The sequence below is a fragment of the Sminthopsis crassicaudata genome, chromosome 3 (genome assembly GCF_048593235.1).
Source record: "Sminthopsis crassicaudata isolate SCR6 chromosome 3, ASM4859323v1, whole genome shotgun sequence".
Taxonomy (NCBI): Eukaryota; Metazoa; Chordata; class Mammalia; order Dasyuromorphia; family Dasyuridae; genus Sminthopsis; species Sminthopsis crassicaudata.
In genome coordinates this window covers 572,612,676-572,633,533 of record NC_133619.1, presented here as the reverse complement: position 1 = coordinate 572,633,533, position 20,858 = coordinate 572,612,676, and positions in this window count along the sequence as shown.

Below are 20,858 nucleotides of genomic sequence, written 5' to 3'. Positions count from 1 at the left end.
CTGTCAGTTCTATGGGAAGACTAAACATTTATGACCAAACAAGAGATAGAGTACATTATGAAATATAAAATAGATAATTTTGATTATATTAAAAGGCTTTTCTACAAACCAAGACTTTTTGACATAACCAAGACTAGAATGAAAAAAGAAAGATGACAAACAGTATTTACAAGTGTCTCTGATAAAGTCCTCATTTCTCAATATAAAGAGTACTAGGTCAGATTTATAAGAATACTTCATTTCCCCAATTGATAACTGGTTAAAGTGTATGAACAGGGAGTTTTCAGATGAAGATATTGAAACTATTTATAGGCATGTGAAGAAGTGCTCTAAATCACTTTTGATTAGAGAAATAAAATTAAAACAACTCTGAGATACCACTCCATACCTATCAGATTGGCCAATATGACAAAAAATAGAAAGTGATAAAGTTGGAGAGGATGTGGGGAAAATTGGGACACTAATGTACTCTTGGTGTAGTTGTGAACCTATCCAATCATTCTGGAGAGCAATTTGGAATTATGCCCAAAGTACCTTTTGATCTAGTACTATTACTACTAGAACTGGATCCCAAAGAAAAAAATTTCAAAAATATTTATTTCATGCCTTTTCATGGTGGCATTGAAAATGGGATATCCATCAATTGGGACTGGCTGAACAAGCTGTGGTATGTGAATGTAATGGAATACTATTATGTAATAAGAACTGTTGAATGGGCAGATTTCAGAAAAACCTAGAAAGACTTGTATGAACTGATGCTGTAATGAAATGAGCAAAATCAGGAAACCATTGTACACAGGGTCATCAATTTTGTGTGATGATCAATTATGAAGGGTTCAGCTCTTCAACAACAGAGTGATTCAAGGCAAATACAAGACAAAGAACAAAACAACAATCCAAGGAAAATGCAGTCCACATCCAGGAAAAAAAGAAGCGATGTACTCTGAATGTGGATCAGACCATAATTTTTTCCATTTATTTAGTTCTTTTTTCATGTCTTTTTTTTTATCTGGTTTTCTTTTACAATTGTTACTGATGTAGAAATATGTTTTACATGAGAGCAAATTGCTAAAGAGCATTTTAGGAACAGGAGAGAGGAGGAAGAGAGGGAAGGAGGGAGAAAAATTTGGAATTCAAAATTTTGTAAAAATGAATGCTAAAAGTTATCTTGGCATGAATAGAATTTATTAGAAAAAAAAGTAAGGCTAATAATCATTAGTTAATTGTATCCTGCTTGGGAGAAATGGGGGGATGAAAGCAAAGAAAAGAATAAAGTAAAAAATGCAAAGCAGAAAACAAAAGAATAACTTGCAAAGAAGCAAAGACAGAGTGTCATGAATATGTCTTCTAGTATTAAATATATGTTCTTAAAAATTTATTATGATGTATTTTGAATCCTCCATGATATTCTTCTGGGCACATGGAAATGTTTTGTTTTGTTTTTCTTTTTATGTACGTCTTTCTTTTTCTATTTTTTATAATTTTACATTTAATTGTAAATAAAATATTAAAATATCATCTTGACATGTTATGGGAAAAATAAAATGCTATTTATTTAAAAAATTTTCCAAGATAGTCTTTCAGACATAAGAGAAATTATCCATTTGAACTGTAGCTCAGAAAATCTACTGAGTTTTTCACATAGTATCTACCAGCTAGAGAGGCAGTAAATCTGAGAACAGTAGAGCAGGAACAGATTATTTTAATTTTGATTCCACTTCCAAGAGAATGAAAGGTGAGAAAGTCTAGTTCTGCCAAAAAAGAGAAAGTCATTGGGCATTCTTTGTATGCCCTCACTTTCCTTGTAAGCTCCTCACTTTCCTTCTGTCCAAAGCAATGCTTTTCCATTTCATTCTCTCTTCAGTTTATCTGACTGTATGCCTACATTCAGTTGTTATCAAGCAAGTTTTGCTTCCCAGCAATCCTGTTCTAGGCAAGCACGAAAAAGCTTCTGGGAGTGGCTCATGTTTTCAGAGAGTCTTTTGATGAGATTGTTTTATTCTCAAATACTGAGTTATTGGGACTATGAGAATCTTGTCCTTTATAATAATACTTGTTTTCCTATTTAATTAGAATAATTTTCCATTTCCATTTCTGAATTATTCTATATGTCCTTACTCCAACACCAACCTTGGATTCCTTGATACATCCTTATATACATCAGTGTATTCTGAGGATGATAAGTCTTTGTGGAATCAAAAGGAAGAGAATCCAAAAAGAATGTTGAAAAATTAGAATGATGGAGACCTCACTTCCCACCAAGACTCACATCACATTTACTCTGTCAATCAGCTCCTCCATTTTTGTACAAAATAGATTCAGAATAGAATTTCCCATGTTGGTTCCTCTGCCTTTGAAACATCAGATTATTAAAGCTGGTTCAAAAATGATTAACAACTCAATTTTTGGTGCCAGTCGATGGTCAGGTAACTGATGTCCCCAATACTACAGGAACTTGTTTTGGTGACAGGTTTATGATATGATTCCTCAACACTTAGTCTACTTTCTCCTTTTCTCTGTAGTATATTTTGATAACAATATTGCTTCTAGTAAAGTGTAATTGTTAAATATCAGAATCATACTTCAAAATTAAAGTTTACCTCCTCTTTTTCTATTAATTGAAATTTTCTTTCATTGATTTTCTACCTCAGGTATTATAATTTCTCTTTCAAATCTTTCCTCCTTACCTCAAGCCTCATTTGGTACACCTATTCCTCACCTTCTAAGCTGAGAGTCTCATTTCATATTTCACACACAAATACACAAATGCTATCATGCTCCAAGAATTCCATCTTTTGAAGAAATGGCCAAAGGTTCCTCTTCTCCCCCTCCCCCCCCCCCCCCCCCCCCGCCAAGGCCAATCTACCCATATTCATCTGTATCCTTTTCTCTCTCAACATTTCCTATGGATTGCCTTCACTATCATCTCTATACTTTTTCTCTCTAATTTTCACTCTCTGTCTGCTGGCTCCTGCTGTCCAAAATATATGCTAGTTCTGCTAGCTATCATCCTGCATCTTTTCTTACCTTTTCTGCCACACTCCTTGAAAAATTCACCCATATTTGATGTCTTTCTTCTCTTTGAAAAGTGACATCCAGCATTACTTTGCAATTAGAACTAAAATTATTAATGATCTTTTAATTCCCAGATCTAAGCACTTTTTCTCAATCTCCAATATTCACAATTTCTTCTCAACTTTTAGAACTGCTAGTCATTTTCTCCCTGGATAATTTGTTCTCTGGGTTTTCATGATACTGTTCTTTGGTTCTTCTGCTAAATCTGTGACCATTCTAAGTCTTCCATGTTGAATTTTCATTGAATTCATTATTTTCCTTCCTCAGACGTTGACCTTTTCATCAGTTTCTCCAATTGAGAAGATACAATAATCTTCTCATTCTCCAAGGTTTACTGCCCCAGTACTGCCCACTCCTCACTCTTGCGTCATTTATTTGATCCATTGCCTCTTGAGTTGGTCTCTCTATACCAACTCCCTCTCTTCTTAAACTATCCCCACTTGACTGCCAAAGTAATTTTGAGATTTTCATAGTGGCTAGAAACTGGAAGATGAATGGACGTCCATCAATTGGAGAATGGTTGGACAAATTGTGGTATATGGATATTATGAAATATTATTGCTCAGTAAGAAATGACCAGCAAGATGAATTCAGAAAGGCTTGGAGAGACTTGCATAAACTGATGCTGAGTGAAATGAGCAGAACCAGAAGATCACTATACACTTCAACAACAATACTGTAAGAAGATGTATTCTGATGGAAGTGGATATCTTCAACATAAAGAAGATCCAACTCACTTCCAGCTGATCAATGATGGACAGAAACAACTACACCCAGAGAAGGAACACTGGGAAGTGAATGTAAATTGTTAGCACTACTGTCTATCTACCCAGGTTACTTATACCTTCGGAATCTAATACTTAATGTGCAACAAGAAAATGGGATTTACACACATATATTGTATCTAGGTTATACTGTAACACATGTAAAATGTATGGGATTGCCTGTCATCGAGGGGAGGGAGTAGAGGGAGGGAGGGGAAAATTTGGAAAAATGAATACAAGGGATAATGTTATAAAAAATTACTCATGTATATATACTGTCAAAAATTTTACAATTATAAAATTAATTTTAAAAAATAAAAAATAAATAAAACCATACTTATAGAGCTAGAAAAAAAAGTAATTTTGAGAAAAAATGGGTCTGACCATGTTACTTTTTTGCTCAAGAAATTCCAGTGGCTTAATATTTATTCCAAAATCAAAGTCATGTCCCCCATTTATTTCTTTTATTTTTAATTTATGAAATTAAACAAGCATTTCAATAACAATATAATAAAAAGATTATGTTTTATACAACTAAAATCAAATAGCCATTTAAGGTTCTTTGCAACTTGGTCTTCCCTTTATATTTCTTTTTTTTTTTTTTAAAGCTTTTGTCTTTTCCATGTATTCTTTAATCTATCAAAACAATCTATTTGCTACAAATGGCCCTCTACCTCCCATCTCTGTCCTTTGCACTGTCTATTTCACATGCTTGTAATCTTTCTTTCTCCTCATCCCTTGTTTCTTTCAAGATTCAAGTCAAATTCTGTTTTCTTCAAGAGAGCTTAGGTTCTGCTCTAATGTCACATTCCTGCTACTCTACATATACTTCATATGTAATTAACTCTGCCTTTATGTCAGGGGCCAAGTGAGTCCATACTGACTTTTCTTGTTTCTCCAGAACTTAACATGATTAGCATGATGCCTGCATATAATTGGTGCTTGATAAATGCTTATATGTACATTGAATGTTTTTTAAGGATGTATTTTAAAAATTGATTTTATTTTACTGGTGATTTTGGAGTAGGGAAGAAAATGTAATTTGTGTAAACTATCAACTATTTACAAAACATAAAGTAAAATGTATAACCTATAAAAATAAATTATAGTTATTATGGCCTATCCTTGATGAAACCAAATTCATTTTCCCTTTCTAAATGTTTGTAAACCATCTCATTATAAAAGCATTTTTGAATTTTTGCCAGAAATTAAAGTTTACCTTTCTATAATTTGAAGAATATATGCTCTTTTCCATGTGTCTCTTTATGTATCTTTGTCTCTATCTCTGAAGGTTAGAAAATACTCCCTATCCATTTCCCATTCTCAAGTTTGTTTCCAAGGCTCTTTCAAAGATTTTTCTAGAAATGACCTTTTTTCCCCAATGCATAGGAGGTTGTTCTTGTCACCAGTAATAGCTTTTTTTCACCAGAATTTATGCTCCACAAGTTTAGCCAGCAAGAGCCAAGAGTCACCATCCTACAACAAAGACACATGGGAGATTAAGCACTAGAAGTGCTAACAAGAGACAGAAATGGAACTCTTAATTACCTCCAAACTTGAGGTCCTGGATGTACAAATCTATTGGGGACTGGCCAAATTTCTGTTCAGCAAAAGGGATTTTGTTATATATTAAAGCTTAGGCATAAAAGTAAAAAGTTTTTTAAAAAAAAAACATTAACAAAGACTCCCAAGTCTCCAGCAGCCTTTCTTAAATATTTGGAATTAGTCAAATGGGAAAGGAAAAGAAAGAGATATTAAAAGCTTATTATATGCCAGGCAGTGGATAAAGTGCTAACCATGTAAAAATAACAAAAAGACAGTCGCTACACTTATAAAGCTTACATCCTAATGGGATATAACTCTCTATGTTAAACATAATTTAAATGATTGCACAACAATACCCTTTTGGCATTTGTGGCAAAGATACTGAAGTAGTTGACTTTTTTCTTCTCCAGCTCATTTTACAGATGAGGAACTGAAGAAAATGGGATTAAGTGACTTGTCCAAGTGACTTCACATAGCTAGTAAGTTTTGGAGTCTGAATTTGGGCTCTTGAACTCTTGAAAAACTGAAGATGGGCTTTCTTGACTCAGCCCCACTCTTCGCCTTTTCTATTGTAGAGCTTTCTGAGCTCTTATTCTGATTTGTCATGCCTGGACACATTGTACCTTGACCCCAAGATAATCTTCTTTGAGAAGGAAGAACAACTACTACTATCACTACTCAATAGTCTATCCTCTGTGCCAACTAGATTCTTCTGGGAAAATATAGAGTATGGCTAGGAAATAACAAAGAAAAGGGAACATCAATGGAGTTTATTATTTTTTTTTATTGTAAAAATCACTGGTTTCAAAGGTGATCTTTGTGAATAGTAATAAGACTAATTCATTTCATATTTTATTTTATGGTTTCAATTCTTTTATAGGCATTTTCTTATTTTATTCTTTCAACTTTTGGAAATAATTGTTATCTCCATTTTACAGTTAAATAGCTTCAGAGAGGCTAAGGGAACTGAGTAGAAACTCATAGCTCCTAAGCATAAAAAATACTGGGCATGAGAGGCACTAGGACATAATGGAAATGGCAGTGATGCTAGAGTGGTTGATGGGTAATCTAGGCTCTGGCTTTATAGTGTGGTGGGGTAGAAGGTCGTGAGGTCATGGTACACAGGACTCAGGTTCAAAGCTTCATTCAACTTCTCCATGCTTCCTGAATCCAGGACTGGTTGCTCACTTTTTGACTTTCAAATTTTTTATATGGAAAAGGAGGAGTTTTGTTTTGTTTGTTTATTTCTAATGGTCTCTAAAGCCCTTTTTGGCTCTAGGTCTTATAAACATTTCTGAATGTGGAAAAAATGATCTATCTTATGTACCTATAAAGTTTTCTATTTTGTAGCTGATTTGATTTAATTTTAAACACCCAGGGGTTTTTTTCAGCCTTTCAGGCTTTTAGATGAGCACATTTTATTTGACTCCAAAAGATTAATGCTACAGAAAAGAAAATTTTTCAAGAAAAAAATTAGCATAATAGGAAAAGAAGGAAAGTCATTCAATGGCCCAGGAGTGGTCTAATTGGCTTTTACCTTAGGGCAAGGCCACTTCCATCCTGGCCAAAGAGCTGTAACCTACCCTTCTCTTAAAGATCTCTGTGCAAAGGGAATATAATTTCTCTCTCAACTTAGACACTCAATGTCAAGGTATCCTTATAGGTAACCTATTTTCCTCATTCTGCAGTTTACAAAGCCTTTCTTTTTAAAAGTTATATTGCTTTGTTTTTAGAATGACCTTCATTTCTGAATCTATGCCTCTTCTTCCTCTCTCCAGTGCAACAAATATTTAAAAAGAAAAAGAAAAAATCAGTTCAGCAAAACCAATCAACACATTAACCAAGACTGATAGCCTTATTTCACTTGTATAGCCTTATCTCCTCTGCAAAGAAGATGGGGATAGGTAAATGTGAGTATAATTTTTCTGGGTCTTCATTTGATAATTATAATTATGTGGTGTCCCATTTTAGTTTTGTTGTTTTATCCTTAATATACAGCTTTTAAAGATAAATATAAAATGACATTGACTTTTGGGATATTTTGAAAGCATATTGCTGGACAAATATGCTATTTTCTGTATATTTTACTTGACATCTCTTGAATATAGGTCCTTCCAAGGCTTCCCTGAATTCTTCACTTTCATTGGGTCTTGTAATGTAGCAATATTCCATTAAAATTTTATTTCTACCTAAATAACACCTCACAATTAATAATCTTTGGTCTTCCCAGGCCATATCCCTCTCTATTTTAATTCTTCCTCCACAGCTTAAAGTAAGTATCCTAAAGTATATGATTCAACTCAATAAATGTCAATGGCTCTCTATTGATTCTAGGATCATATAAAACTCATTCTTTATGGATTTTAAAACTATTACAACCAGATCCTAAACAATTTCCTAGCTTTGTCATGTTTTTCTCCTTTAGACACTTTGTAGTCCTGGTCGACCAGCTTTCCTTCATGATTCTTACTTAATCATTTCAATTCTTCATGCTTTTATACCATCTGTACATCATGTTTGGAATGTATTCATTCCTTCTCTCTTTGCTTCAGAATCTAATTTCTCCTTAAAAATTCAGAGCATATATCTCTTTCTGCAGAGTACCCTTTCTGGTTCCTACAGGAAGTATTGTCCACTCTCCTTTCCCCCCTCCCCCACTAACATAAATGTACACATTCAATCAGGTAGACCCTGATAGAATTAAACTGCTAGGGGCAGGACCTGTTTCATTTATGTATTTATGTCTACAGTTTTTAACCTATAGTACTTGCTTTAATATATTTCTATATCTACAAATAAATTTAATGTATTTACATCTATATCAATCTATCAACTATCTCTCTCTCTCTCTCTCTCTCTCTCTCTCTCTCTCTCTCTCTCTCTATTTATCTATCTATTGATATATCATGTTTAGCCACTTCCCAAATGATGGGTATCTACTTTGTTCCAATCTTTTACTAAACTGAAAGGAGCACTTTGAATATTTTCATGTAAATATAAACTCTCTGTTTATTTTTCCCATTTAGTATATGTGCCTAACTGTGAGCTCTCTGACTCAAGGAGAATGGCCCCCACCAGATTATAATTTGCTTTTTCTAATGGTTGGGCCAATTCATAATTCCATTGAGTATAATAGTGTGTCTATTTTCCCCCAGACTCGCCAACACCAATACTTCCATATTTCAGCAGTAATCAATCCATCCAGTGTTTACAAAGTACTTATTTAGTGTTAGGGACTGTCATAAGCACTAGGAAGACAAATAAAAAGCTTCTTCAAGAAGTTTATGCACTAATGGGGAAGAAAACATATAAAGAAAAGTCTTGATAAGATCACATATGGTGCACACAGAGTAAGGCAACTTTATAGGGGAATGCCCCAACAGCTGGGGAGCTGGGGGAGTCTCGTGCTAAGGGAGGTGCTTGAACTATCATACTCAGAAACCAGGGATTTCACTGAGAAGTTGAAGTGAGAAGGGAAGGCATTCCAGACATGAGTGATGGCCAAGAAATCAGCTGGGTTTTTTTGTGTTTCGTTTTCGAAAGCGACCATGACATCAGGCAGATGATGCTATGATTTATAAGTGAATTAGATTTAAGTGAGGGAGCACTCTGCAAAGTCACCTGCCTCACTCTGTCATCTGGAGCCAGTGGCAAGATGGAGATCATAATGACAAGAGGTAGCCCTGGATCCAGTGAGAGATCTTGGCTTTTTTAAACTAAGGCATGGAAATGGCAAGTGGAGCGCTGAGGAAGAAGCAGCAACTAGGTTGGAATGGCTCATACATACAGTGGGTTTAACAAATAGTTCCTTAATTGAATTATCCTAGAAACTGCTCTTTGCTCTTTTTCCTATTTTTTTTTACACAGTCAATTGGAAGATTACACAAGAGATGTAAATACATTGCACAACAAGTTTGGTAAATGAAATTGAACCTAAGGCTCTCTTTTATAATTATCCTTCTGATGACAAGCCAGAGCAATGTGTCCCATTTGCATTAATCCTGCCAGCAAAGCAAGGTGTTTTTCCTTCTCCCTGTGGAAAAGTTATTGTCTGCTGGAGAGCACTTAGCAAAAATAGATTCCTTGAAAAGACAGATGCTCATCTTTCACACACCCAGATATGGTGGCTGTATTGCAGAACAGAGCATGGTAGAACTGGATATCTGGGTGGGAACCCTGTTATTGGAGCAGATGGATGCTGGGGAGCTCAGTATGTGGTTCCATCTTCCCATGCCCCATAGAGGGGGCCTTTGAAAGGACAGTGATAATGCTGAATGAAAGCTTCAGTTGTCTCTTTAGACAGAGTCAGCCTACAAGAGATATTGTCTGTTTTTTGTCACTATAAAAGCTCCACTTTGACTCGGGAAATTCTTGGTACCATTTCATTCATTGCAGGCTGTGTATGTATGAAAAGGGATAGACTGGGGTAGTAGGGCCCCCCAGAAGGCTCTCAGACATTGCATACCTTTGCTTTGTGTTCCCAAGAGCAGCATTGTTATGAACAACTCATCTATTTGTTTTTCATACTGACATGTGAAGGAAGATGTGGTTCTGTGTTCAATGTCACAAGACTGATCAGTGATGGAGGCAGGAATAGAATAAAAAGGGGGCTCCATTCTGAGTGGGCTCTCTCCCCCTCCCAATTCCAAGATTTCTCCTAAGAGAAGAATCAAACTTTTATGGCTTTATGGTCCATTGGTTTGCTCTGGATGAGTCTTGGCCTTCTGAAAAGAGCACTCATTCTTATAATAACCTTGGGAGGGAAGTGCTTTAATTACTGCCATTTTACAGAAGAGGAAACTAAGGTAAACAGGGTTAAGTGATTTCTCAGGGTCACATAGATAGTAAATGAGGCAAAATTTCAGAGAAATCTGATCTAGAAGGACTTTGGCTAACTCCTGCTACACCCAGGGGTTTAGTACAGGAACTCCTCTGTTGGTCTAGGAAACATTCTACTGGGTACTCATTGCTGCTGCCCTGCTGCCAGATACTGCTTCTGGCTTCCATTCCTCTCATTTCCAGTCTGCCTAGGAACCAGCCCTTCTCCAACATTTATGGCTCCACCACTGCTTCTGTCTGCTGTCCTCATGGAGACCATATGCGTCCCGGGAGCATGAGACTTTGCAGAGAACTTGTTCACTGGGAGAAGTTGTCCCACTACACAAGAGGTCAATTATTGAGTACCCCATTTACTTATTCTGTCTGACTTTCCAGCTCCTTCTTTGACTTGTTAGAGGTCCTATAATTCAGCTTAACTTTATTTTTTAAGGCTAAAGCCACGAATATCAGTCCAGATATATGAATTGGCCACAAATAAACCAACTGTTTTCAGCATGTTTTCACTGGGGAAATAGAACAGAATAGAGTTCACTATTTTATCAAACACCTTGTCCTTGCCAGAAAAATCCCTCATTGGTGGAAAACTTTGACCTTGAGGAGAGGAGATATTATTAGTGTTACAATGATGCTTGGGCATGTCTACTACACATGCATTCATATTTCCCTACATAATAATGCATCCAAAAAAAACACACTTCCTCCTTCCCTCACTCTGTCCTTTTATCTCTCTCTTTTTCCCTTCCCTCTCTTTCTCTCTCTGTCTCCCTCCTTCTCTCTCTCTGTCTCTGTCTCTGTCTTTCTCTGTCTCTCTCACAAACTTTACTGATGCATTATACAAGTATATAACACTGGATCAGATGGGAGGAGACAGCTATAGACCAAAACCAGACCCAGGTCTGTCTTCTACCTATGTGGAATCCCCCAGAGGAAGACTGTAAACTGGACATTTTCTACTTACCTTATGACTAAACTAAGGTTGTTTGGGAAGGGGTGGAGATTAATATCTATCTATTAAGCCAGTTAGAAGAATGGAAGTTTAGTTTAGATGAAAGAGAAAAACAAAAATGCTGAATTTAGTATTGAAATTAGAGATTGACTCTAATAGTTAATTCTAAATCATTTCTCATATATGTAGATTTGTTCTGTAAATCACACCCAGTGAGATTCTGAGTACAGATTTCAGTGCTTCCTTCCTTGGAGGATATGAGCCTTATTTGCAATGAAGTTATACTTATCTTGGGCAGGTAGGTGGTACAGTGGATAGTGCACTGGACATTGACCTGGCAGACTTGTTTTGATAAGTTTAAATATAGTCTCAGAGACTTATTGGTTGTATGACCCTGGGCAAGTCACTTAACCCTGTTCACCTTAGTTTTCTCATCTGTAGAATGAGCTGGAGAAGGAAATGACAACCATTCCAGTGTCTTTGCCAAGAAAACCCCAAATGGAATTACAAAGAGTTAGACACAACTGAAAAAATATGTATGTCTTATTAGGTTTCCTGGTAATAGTCAATAGGTAGTCATTTTTCTAAATTCTTTCTCTCCTGGGACCAAGAGATTTTGTTTTCTTGGTCCAGAGGCAGCAGCATCTTTAAAGGTCTCCATATAGGTACACACACAGAGATTGTCAAGGTGTGCAGGGAACACCTCAGTGGTAGCTGGAACAGGATGATGTGGATCAGGAATATATTTTGGACCTGCCTGGGAAGATGAGATCAAAGAAGGAACTAACTTATTATCAAGTTATCAATTAAACAGTGAAGCCACAAAGAAGCTGCTTTGCCAGGCCACATTTTAGTTTTATTGGACTAAACAAGTCAACTTTATGATGGAAGGATCTAAGCTGAAGTGTCTCCTGTTTGCCATAATCATGTTTTATATGGTAATTGGAAGTGCTAAATGTCAGGTCTCCCTCCAGAGCATGGGTTGTAAATGAGAGAAAAGAAGACTGAGAATTGGGACACATTATGCTATTTGTCTCCATATCTATTGAGATTAAAGATTAGGGAATTAATCTGCTCAATCAGTTTCCACTCTTGCATTGAAATTGAAAATATAATTGCAATGAGCCTTTGCTTGATCTTAATTTGATGTTTTATAGAAATGAGCACAAGCCATTTATCCCTGGGTACTGAGGTTAGAATTCTTGGTGGTATTTGAGGAATGGTGAATTCTACTTATATGCCACACTGTAACATTGTTCTTTTATAACAATCCTAGCACAGCAGCTTTCTGATTTTTGTGATGTTCAAAAATAAATGCCCCATCTATGAGATAAAAAACCTGGCTATCTTGTCTACAACATAACTCAGGCCCTCTCCACATTAAGGCTCTATTTGAAAATACAGACTTTCATTTGCTTTCCTTTGTCAAAATAGGGTCTTGGCCAATGATACTCTGGGTGCCCTCCAACTTTCAAAAATGTTTAAAAAAATTTTTAAATTTTAAAAATTTGTCAGCTAGATATTTTTTCAGGAATCCCAGGAAAATGAAGCTTTATGTCTTAAGAACTGGACTTGGGAGTCAGAAGATCTGCATTTGAATCTTTCTTTGCCATTGACTAGTGACAGTAAGCAAGCTAAAAAAAATATTTATTCTATTCTGAATTTAAGAAATAAAACAGCCAGTTTCTGAATTGTAGTTTCTTTTTCTGTAAACTCATGTTTACATCAGTTTACAGTTTACATAAGTTCTCTTTGAAAGTAAACAGGTTCATAATAAGTTGGGAAATCAAACTGACCATGTAAAATTATCATAAAGATGAGAATTACACCTTTTTCAAAACTATACAGATGGCAATGGTTGTAGAAACAGTGTTATCCTACAATTCTTATGTTTTTTTTTTCATGTTCTGTGGACTAGCATTCAGTTATAAGCAAAATAATTGCTTTTTGTAGTAGAATATAAGTGTTATGGTGAAAGCTCATCCTTTGAATGTTCTCTCAATGAATACTCAGTAAAATTATAGTTGTAGATGGGACAACAGGGAAGATAGGTACCTCCAATCTGTTCTCAAATGATTTCTGGATGAAAAATATTTTCATTCAATATTGTTTAGAAATTTAGTATTTTGTCGAAACTAAAAACATTGTTCTTAGATTTTTTTTAACAGATAAATGTTAGGTATGGGTGAGTTTAGGCAACAGAATGTAGTCCAGTTACAATAAAAGTCACTCATATTGGTATCAAAGTTTTCAGTATAGAGATTTTTCATTTTCCATTCTGTGATCCTATATACATCAACATTTGGTGAGACTTCTTTCAATCATGTAGATTATATGAAATTTTTCTTTATATTTTGGAGAGGGGTTTGTTCTCACCCCTGAATTCTTTAATTCTAAAGCTTCTGTAGCAAAGCTTTAAATTGATGTTGAATCACTGTGTTGGATCTTTGTATCATCTTGCTCTTTTGCCATCTGCTTTCAATAAAGGAACCTTTATATATTTTTAATTTTCTGGATTACATGCTGTATGCTTCAACTTTGTTGCCTTTAATAGGGCAATGGGGCATTCATATAATCTGCCACTTGTATTAACTAGTTATTCATGTCAAATTCCAACATCTTTTCACCCATCTTCAATAGCTTGCTCATGTTGGCTTTGCCATGTTAGCATTGGATGACTCTCCTTAAGAAAGTGTCTAGATAGCTGCACTTTTTCCTTTTCTTGATCTTTGCTTAGAATGACCTCAGCATACACTGTTGAGTGTAGGTTTTGCAATATTTTTAAACCTTCTGTTAACTACTGTGGGAAGATGAGTTCATTCCTAATGGTTAGAGTCAATGATAACTTTTAGAATTATTCTGCTTTGGTACTTTGCTCTTCATTCCATTAGATTCATGCTGCAAAATTCAAAAAGATCCTTTCAAAATCCTATTATTGATTTTCAAAATCAATGAAGATTTCGGTGTTTTTGTGTTACCTTCATAGCTATTTCATAGAATTTCTAGAATATGCATTAAGTGATCATTTTTCAGTGATTGCAGTGGCTTCAACTTTTTCCTCATCATTTTAGTAACTATTTTTATTGTATGTAATCTAAATTCCCTAGAAATTCCCTGTATTGATCAGCAATGCATTATTATGTGACCTGATAATACTACTGACACAAAGCAGTAGGAAGGCATTGCCTACAACTTGTGGAATATTTCTAAATGTGTTGTGAGATAGTATTGGTATAAAATAGTACCAAAGAGGAAGTTTCAGGGCAGGGATGTATTTAATACTTCAGTTTACACTACAGGATTCTTGGGGTTAACTACTAGATTGGGAAGGAAGATGAGAAAAAGTTCTGGCTGTGTATCAGAAGATCTGCATTCAAATTCATTCTAACTACTTGTATGATCTTGGGCAAGTTATTCAAATACCTTGGCCTTCAGTTTCCTTACATGTAAAATGTGAAAGTTTGACTAGATGGCTTCTGAGTTCCCTTCCAGTTATAGATTCTATAATTCATTCATATCAAGCTTTGAAACAGGGTTTGCCAAAATTAACATGCTTTTCAATTGAATTTTAAAAAGGGATTATTATCTACTTGGAGAATAATTAAAGCACACTGAGAAAGAACTTTTCTTGGGAAGCTGTGAGAATTCATTGTACATGCTTGCACCCGCCAGGTTGAAAGCTAGGAAGAGAAAGGGACGTTCAAGCTGGAGCTAGCTTGAAATGAAGAATGTGAGATGACTGTTATTTTTTTATTGTGAATATTTACATCTCAGAACTCAACAAATGCTATAAATCAGGTTTTTATTTTTGTTGTTGAATATGTTGATGATAGAAATTAAATTAAAAGTGTGTCCTTTTTCATTTATTTAATTATTCATTCATCTGTTTGCTGATTAATTAATTAGTTTATATATTTGTTTAGAAAGCCAGTTGTTAAGCATTTATCAGCACTCTCTTGGGAGGAGAGCCATGGTTAAATAACTAGCTGCCCTCTCAGGACAATAATAATGATACCTAATTCTTTTATGGAAATCTCTGGGTTTCTTGATAAAGCCTGGGTTTTAAAGGAAAGTCAGGCTCATTCTTCTTTTGTTAGTCTAGACAATACATACAGACAGCATGTGAGTATAATGCAATGACTCCTAGTTTTCCATTCACTTTTCTTTCTCTTTTTAATATCAGAAAGCATACATGTAGCAGTTGCTCTACTGACAGCTCCTTATTGCAAAGTTCATCATGTACAGCTGGACTCGTTTTCATCTGATGCTCTTATTTTGTTGCCAAAATGCATTATCTTCCTATAACTTTTAAATGACATCCTTTCTACTAGGAGAACAATCTTCATTTCCTCAAGTGAAATAAGGAGAGTTACAATACCTTGGAATATAATAATAAAAATTCTATGGTTTTCTTTTGTTTTTCTGGGAAATACTATAAAAGCCCTTAGACATATATATTCTGGGTAATAAATAAAACATGGAAGTCAAAGAGAAAAAAAAGTATAACATTTCTTCAAGTATGTAAAACTGAAAGGGATTTTAAGTGCTAAAAATAGTTTTCTCCTTTAAATCCAGATGACCTCAAAACTATTCTTAAAAAAAATTCCTCTCTTTGAATGAAGTATCTCTCATTCATATGTTGAGATCAAAGAAATTTGACAGATGGCATCATGTCAAGAACTTTGTTCAGTCCTCTATTGATTATTATCATTAAGTGAGGCAGCAAATTGGGAAGCATATGCTTACCTCAGGAACAGCCACTGTCATAGTACCTGTCCTTCAAAAGTCCAAATAAAAAAGAGAATTTCCTATTAATTGTGAAATACTCCATATGTTCCATTTGCAAATAACATTATGCTCATTAAAATGTGTTCTAAAATGTTACATGTTCTCTTTGATGAGTTTTTTGCTCTAATATCAAGCATCTAGAATGGTCAGTCAGAAAGATGTATCTTGACAACCCACATAGGAAGAACTGAGTGGATAAAAAAAGTTCTATTGCTCAGATTTGACATGGAGCAATATGGGAAGCTTACTGAAATAATTCATCTTTGCATATCCACCTCGGCATTCCTTGAAGATAGATCATGATTGGAACCAGGATTGATTAGGATCTTAAATTGAATAACTATTACAGCTAATTATATTGATACATGTTGTTTTTCGTAATAAAATGTAAGCTCTTTGAGGAAAAGAACTGTTTTTTTAGTCTTCATATCCATGGTTCCTAGGCTCTCTACCTTGATTTTTGGGCTCTTCTATGACATGAGGACAGTTTATATATATACATATATATATATATATATATATACACACACACAGACACACACACATATATGGAGGCTTTGGATGTAGGAACTTTGACTTTGTTATCTTTTTCTAAGTTTACCTTCTGATCTTCCTTGTCATCCTAATAACTTTCTATGGTCAAAATTTTTTTCTATTGTGCCCATTTTCCCAACCTATTACTTGAATTTTAACTCTATATTAAAATAGAGTTCTGCTTCTAGGGTGAAGGGTGCACTGTCCAAAACTTCTATGGAACCTGCAAGTTTTCAGTTCTTCTAAGATGGTTTGATCTAAGGAGAGGTGTATTTACTACTCTCTTTGCCTGTCCTCTGGTCTGTGAGCAACCACAAGTACTATTTTCTGCCCTGGAACTGTGATGAGGAACCCTGATCCACTGTGGCTATAAATTCTGCTGTGTCAGTGCTTCTTCTCCCCCTGGAACTGCCACCCTGGGCTGATACCAAAATCGAATATGGGCAAAGCAACAGAGTGCTGCCTCAGTGTTAACAAAGAGACCCTTGTAATCTCCTTCTGACCAGTTGTTTGATTTCCTTACCATGTCAGCTGAGAGCTTTGGAAGCAATCACTGCTGCCATATATTCAATGGCTCTCAAGGTCTGCTCCTGGTTTGTTGGGAATTGGTCTATGGTGAAACAGCACATCCTGGACTGTGCTCCATTCTCACCTTAGTGCAAAAAAGCCTTTCCTGTCAACCTTTTAAATCACTGTTTGTTGGAAAATTGTTTTGCTCTAGGTCGATGGGTTCTGATGCTCTAGAATATGTTTAGAGTCTATATTTGAGGGTATTTGGAAAATTTGAGAGAAAGTTCAAGCTAGTCTCTCTCTTTACTCTGACATCGTTTCTAGGTTCTTAGTAATGCCTGTTTATTGGTAGATTGATTTATTTCAGAGGGCACAGCAGACCTTAAAAACACAGGAGGATGTTAACAAAAGATCAGTGTATCTCAAGTGGTTGGGGAGTGGGATGGTGGGAGCAGAGGTTGGGAATTTGTTACAGAGGTAGAACAAAGCAGAGCATTTTAAGGAATGGATGATCCCAAACCTTATGTAACTTTCTTGGGTGGCATTGTTTTCCCTCAAATTTCATAACTGATCAATGTCTCCATGTTTTTCAATGTTTAATTTTTTTAAAGGTCTTTTGTACATTGCACAATAATCCACAGACTTAAAATACGCTTGCTTTTTTTGTTTTATTCTTGCTGGGGAAAAACATTTTTGGGGACAATAGAAAATGATAAAATTCAAGATCTAGTTACTATTTGTTTTTTTTTTTTTTCATAAACAACAGATGGTATACACTATAAGAGTTGCTGTGATGCAATATAAGGGCTCATGTAATATAATTCTGATTCAGGATGGCTTCTGACATAGGATGGGAGAGGAGGGTATTGGCTGAAGCAAATAGCTGTCTTTGTCTGCCATGTTCTCAGCCTGAGAAAGTGGATAAAAACCAGTTTGTTAAGCAATTAAATGAATTATAAATCAAACTTAGTGTACTCTATTTTTCTTTTGTTTTTGTGGCAAATAAGGAACTTTTTCTTCCTCTCTCCCTCCCTCCCTCCCTCCCTCCCTTCCTTCCTCCCTTCCTCCCTCCCTTCCTCCCTTCCTCTCTTCCTCCCTCCCTCCCTCCCTTCCTCCCTCCCTCTCTTCCTTCCTTCCTTCCTTCCTTCCTTCCTTCCTTCCTTCCTTCCTTCCTTCCTTCCTTCCTTCCTTCCTTCCTTCCTTCCTTCCTTCCTTCCTTCCTTGTCTGATGCAAAATAGATGCCAGCATTGATTAGCTACCTACTATGTGCCAGTTCTTGTATTAAATGAAGTGATTGGTATGAAGTGAATTGATTTGAATTTCTTAGCTACCGCACACAAATTATGGGAGGGGATACTTACATATGTACACACACACACACAAATATTCATATATGTGTGTATATGTATATATGAAGATAAGAAAAAAATGTCAGAATGATATTAAATGGCTACAAACCATAACAGTGCATGCCTCCAGTGCAAGCTTGGCCATGTTGTTGCCATTCAAACTGAAATGCTTCTCTGTTGCCTCCAGGATCAAATATAAGTTCTTCTGTTTAGCTTTTAAAGCTTTTGAAACTTAGTTTCCACATGCTTTTCTAGCTTTGTTTTACATGATTCTTTCTCAACCCCAATCCCCCCAACTATGACCCAACTAAACTGGCCTTTTTGCTCAAACCAGGACTCAATTTTCTTCTCTTTTCTCTTTGTACTGCCTGTACCTCATATCTAGGATGCCCCTCTACCCTGATTCCACACCTTAGACCCTTCTTTCCCCCCTCAAAATCCTGCTCAAGCACTACTTTCTACACAAAAACTTTCCTGATTCAGTATTTAGTATAGAACCTGGCATATAGTAAGTAGTTAATAAATGCTAGTCCACTGAATTTGTTACTGATCTTCAAGTTGGTAATAGCCTTGACCCCCCTAAAAATGTACCTTATGTTTATTTTGTCTCTGTTTTAACATAGTTGTTTGTTAATATTTTACATTCTCTGTGTAAATGTAAGCTACATGAGGTGAGGAATTATCTTCCTGTGAACAATATTAAGCCAATGGTCTGGCACATAATTTATTAATCACTTGATTGATAGAGTTATTTCAGCCAAATTGCTATAATGATGAATCTGGGAGCCAGACATTTAGAGCACACAGATACAGCTGTTTATACAAAAAAAGCCATCCTTCTGTTGACTAATTTAGACAAACCAAGCTCAACTTTAAACAACAACAACTTTTCTGACAAAGCAACTCTGGATTCTTCATGCCACATAATAAAATGCTAAGGAAGATTTAATAGGGAAATAACATTCTCTTTAGAAAAGCCAAAAATGAAATCAGAATTACTACATAAGCAACAACAAAAGATCACTTCATGATGGATAAAGATGACATTTCCAAGGTCTGGTACTGCCAAGCAGGGCAGTTTATAAGAAATTAATTGAATATTGGAGAAATAGCATTTTTCACAGTTACAGAATCATAATTCAGCTGTCTTCACTTGACAAGGTCAATACTTAACCATAGCATACATACCCTAAAAGACTACAACTGAAGCAGTCCAATCACATTGAGATTAGTTTCTGAATCATTTATGATGATAGGAAAAAAGGAAGGAAGGAAGGAAGGAAGGAAGGAAGGAAGGAAGGAAGGAAGGAAGGGAAAAAGGAGAGAAAGGTAGGAAGAAGAGAAAGAAAAGGAAAAACAGAAAGAAAGGAAAGAAAAAAGAAAAGAAAGGAAGAAGGAAGGAAGGAGGGAAAGAAAGGAGAAAAAAGGAAGGAAGAGAGGAAGGAAAGAAAAGAGGCATGGAGAGAGGGAGGAAGGAAGGAATAAGGAAAGAAAAAGAAAGAGAAAAGAAAAAAGCAAAGGAAAAAAGAAAAAAAAAAGGAAACAGTCCATTCCCTGAAGTAGCTTACAACTTCTCTTGGACACACACACCTCCAAAAACATTCCCACTAGTGGACCAAGTGTCCTAATTGATGATTACCCTCAGAATTCTAGTGGTTACCCAGAAAAGTTGGAGTCAGTTAATAAAGCTGCTTTATTTAAAGCTGTTTTATTAAGCTACTACTGTATGCAAGGTATAGTGCTAAGCAATGGAGTTACAAAGGCCAAATGAGAGAGTAACTATGCATAAACAAGTCATGTACAGAATAAAAAAGGAAATAATCAACAGAAAGAAGACTAAAATTAAGTGCCTTCCTGTGGAAGATAGAATTCCCAACTTAAAGGAAGCCAAGGAGGTTAGAGTGGAGGAAAGATTAAAACTTCTAGACATGCAAGACAGTCAGAGAGAGTGCCTGGAATATTACTGGATTGCATTTTGGGCAGTGGTAGTATGAGGTGGTGTAAAATGTGAGAAGACTGGAAAATGGGGGCAGGACAGGTTATGAAGGGCTTTTAATTTCAAAAGGGAGAATTTTATATTTCATCCTCGTAGCGATATAGAACCTCTAGTTTATTAAATAGGAGATGACAAAGCCTAGTATTATTGCCCCTATCCAGTGTTTTCTGTGTTAATTATTAGCCAGAGGTAATGAGGTCATAGAAAGAATATTTATTAATCAGGTAAGGCAAGTTCAATTTTTATAGAGACATCTCCAAGATCAGACTACACATTATCCCCTTGGACATAGAAAATGCCTTAGAAAAATGGGCTGAAACTTAGATGTTGCATATGATGAAAGGGTAAACTCATAGTTCATGAATAAAAATTCCTCCTTCTTTGGTGGAGTCCTTGTGAAGTTTATGTGTTATTTTCTGCTGGACTTAAAGGGAAAGGTTGATGCTCTTGCAGAGTAATGAATGTGGCTTTCCCTTTGAGTCTCTTATATACAATACCAAAGGCTACTACT